Raw genomic sequence first — 3,669 nt, forward strand, 5'->3', positions numbered from 1 at the left:
AAGAAAGAAAGAAAGAAAGAAAGAAAGAAAGAAAGAAAGAAAGAAAGGAAGGAAGAAAGAAAGAAGAAAGGAAGGAAGAAAGAAAGAAGAAGGAAAAAATTGTAATACATTCTACACAGCTAGCAACTTGTCTCTTTTATTTAATAATGTATCTTTGCAACATGATCTTTTAAGAGTGAAAGGATTTACTTTCATGTTACTGTCTTTGATGTAAAAATAGTTACTTTTCAGAAAAGCAAATGACTTTTAGGAAAATTCCTCTTGAAATAATTTTGTAAAAATGTCAATGGTAACTTTATAAGAGGACAGAGAGGTTTTGGACCAGAATAAGGATGGAGGCTATATATCCATGTAAGGGGGAAAGGTGCTTTGGTTATGTATAAATGAAGGTGTAAAGAGTCACAGGTTCAAGGCAGGCTGCCCAAAAGCTTCTCTTCTCTATGTTCCCCCAGACCCAACCCCATAGTCTTGTCCCTACCACTGCAACAGAACACCAGCTGCAGCCTTCCTTCAACCGCTGCCCACATCTCTTCTGTATTCCACAAACCTCCCTCCCTCCATTTGTTGCTTTGTTCCAGACCCTAACTCCAGCAGGTATTTTCTGCTAACCCAAGGCACTCTCCTCCCAGGGAAACAAGTAAGCTTAAGGCAAAGCCACACCTCTCCTGCGGCTCCTGATACCCAGTTCTCTCCTTCTCATTCCCAGCTCTGTAGCTAGAAACTGGCTGTGGTCTACCCTTCCTCTCTGACTCCATCCCCAAAGGATCACAAAGACCTTCTCTTTCAAATTTCCTTTTCCCAACTCATCCCAGTATCCTAGCCTCCAACACTAACAGGTATTTCTTGAAAACACACCAGATGAACAGTCCAAAAAAAACCAGGCAACACACAGCTATCGAATTCTCCAAAATCCAGAAAGAACACCAAGGAACAAAACACCCAACAAAGACAAATCCAGAAGGCAGCACCTAGACCTATAACCATCCGAAACCCAGATGCCTAGACACTTGCATTAAAAAAAATCAAAACAAAACTCAATAGCATTAAGGGCAGTATGTCTCCACTAGAGCCCAGATACCTACCACAGCAGGCCCTGAATAATTCAACATAGCTGAAGCACAAGCTAAGACCTTAAAGCAGCCTTTATGACTATGATAGAGGTCCTTAAAGAGGAAATGAATAAATCCTTGAAGACATCCAGAAAAACACAAACAGTATAAGGAAATAAAACTGTTCAAGACCTGAGATTGGAAATAGAATCAATAAAGAAAGCTAAAACAGGGGAAATCTGGAAATAAAAAATTATTTAGGAATTTTAAAAAGAACTATGGATGCAAGCTTCACTAACAAAACACAAGAGGTAGAAGTGAGAATCTAAGGAATTACAGATACTATAGAAAAAAGTATACATCAGTAAAAAAAAAAAACAAAAAAAAAACATATTAAATATAAAAAACTCCTGACACAAAACATCCAGGAAATCTGGGACATTATGAAAAGACCAAACCTAAGAATAATAGGTATAAAGGAAGGAGAAGAAACCCAGCTCAAAGGCCCAGAAATTTTTTTCAACAGGATCATAGAAGAAAAATTTTCTAACATAAAGGAATTGCCTATAAAGGCACAAGAAGTATACAGAACATCAAATGGACTGAACCAGAAAACAAAGTTCTCTCAACATATAATATTCAAAACACTAAACATACAGAACAAAAAAGAATATTAAAAGTTGCAAGGGAAAGAAACCAACATATAAAGGCAGATTTATTAGAATTACACCTGACTTCTTAATGAATACTCTAAAAGCCAGAAAGGACTGAACAGATGTGCTGCAGACTCTGAGAGACCAGAGATACCACTCCAGACTACTAACCCAGCAAGACTTTAAATCATCATAGATGGAGAAAGTTAGTTCATGATAAAGACAAATTTATCTATCTATCTATCTATTTGGTTCTTTGAGACAAGGTTTTTGTGTGTAGCATGGCTGTCCTGGACTCGCTTTGTAGACCAGGCTGACCTCGAACTCACAGAGATCTGCCTGCCTGTGCCTCCCAGAGTGTTGGGATTACAGGTATGCACCAACAAGCCTGGCATGATAAAGTAAAATTTAAACAATACCTGTCTACAAATCCAGCAGTACAGAGGGTGCTAGAAGGAAAGCTCCAACTTAAAGAGGTTAACTAAACTCATGAAATATATAATCTCACAGCAGCAAAATCACACACAGAGAGAGAGAGAGAGAGAGAGAGAGAGAGAGAGAGAGAGATCCACAACCACCACTGTCACTACTACCACCACCAAAATAATAGAAATCAACAATTAATGGTCATTGATATAGCTTAATATCAATGGCCTTGATTCCCCAATAAAAAGACATAGACTAACAGAATAAATGTTAAGATAGGATCCATCCTTCTGCTGTGTTCAAGAAACACATCTCAAGATCAAGGATAGACACTACCCTAGAGTAAAAGTTAGAAAAAGATATTCCAAGCAAATGGACCTAAGAAGCAAGCTGGTGTGTAGCCATCTTAATATCTAACAAAATAGACTTCAACCAAAACTAATCAAAAGAGATGGGAAAGAATATTACATATTCACAAAAGGAAAAATTCATCAAAAAGACATTTCAATTCTTAACATGTAACCTCCCATTGCCCAAACACATGGGCACCCAAGTTTGTAAAAGAAACACTATTACAGCTTAAATTACATAGTGACTCTTAGACACTGATAATGGGAGACTCAATACCTCATTTTCACCAGTGAATAGGTCTTCCAGTCTGTGGAGAGCTGCTTGTTTGTCAAGCTGCTTTGTTATTGAGTATTCAGTGAAAAACATGTTTTCACCCTGGCCTTCACCTTGAGACGGAAATAAGCAGTATATGAGCCAAGTTCCTTTAACTTGTGTGACCTTGGACCATATCTGCTCCAGGGAAGTGGTTTAAGAAAAGTGTGACTATTCCTTCTTTGTGTTGGTGTGACTTGTTCTGCTTTGCCTATGAAAAGGAGCTGTGGAATAAACTCACAGCTGCAGTTTTTACTGATAACCCTCTCAAGGTGATCCCCTGTGTTGATTGTCTCAGTCCTCACTCCCCACTCAGGTACTGTTCCACTTTGCCAGCAAGCTCTGGCACCAGGCAAAACCCAGAGAAGAACTGAAACTAACATATGTAATAAACCAAATGCACCTAACATATTTACAGAACATTTCACCCAAACACTAAAGAATATACCTTCAACTCTGTACATGGAACTTTCTCCAAAATGACCACATACCCAGACAAAAAGCAAGTTTCAACAGATAGAAGAAAAGTAAAATAACTTCCTGCATCCTATCAGACCACCATGGATTAAAGCTGGATATCAACAACAACAGAAACAACAGAAAGCCTACAAACATGTGGAAACTGGACAACTCTCAACTGAGAGAAAAATGGGTCAAGACAGAAGTAAAGAAATTAAAGACTTTTTAGAATTCAATGGAATGAATACACAACATACCCAAACTTATGAGACACAATGAGAGCAGTGCTAAAATGAAAAGTTCGTAACACTAAGTGCCTACATTAAAAAGAAAAATTGGACTGATCTCATATTAGCAACTCAATAGCACACCTGAAAGCTCTAGAACAAAAAGAAGTAAGCACACCCAAGAGGAGTAGA

This window comes from Psammomys obesus, unplaced genomic scaffold (genome assembly GCF_907164565.1).
Source record: "Psammomys obesus unplaced genomic scaffold, mPsaObe1.curated_primary_1811, whole genome shotgun sequence".
NCBI classification, from domain to species: Eukaryota; Metazoa; Chordata; class Mammalia; order Rodentia; family Muridae; genus Psammomys; species Psammomys obesus.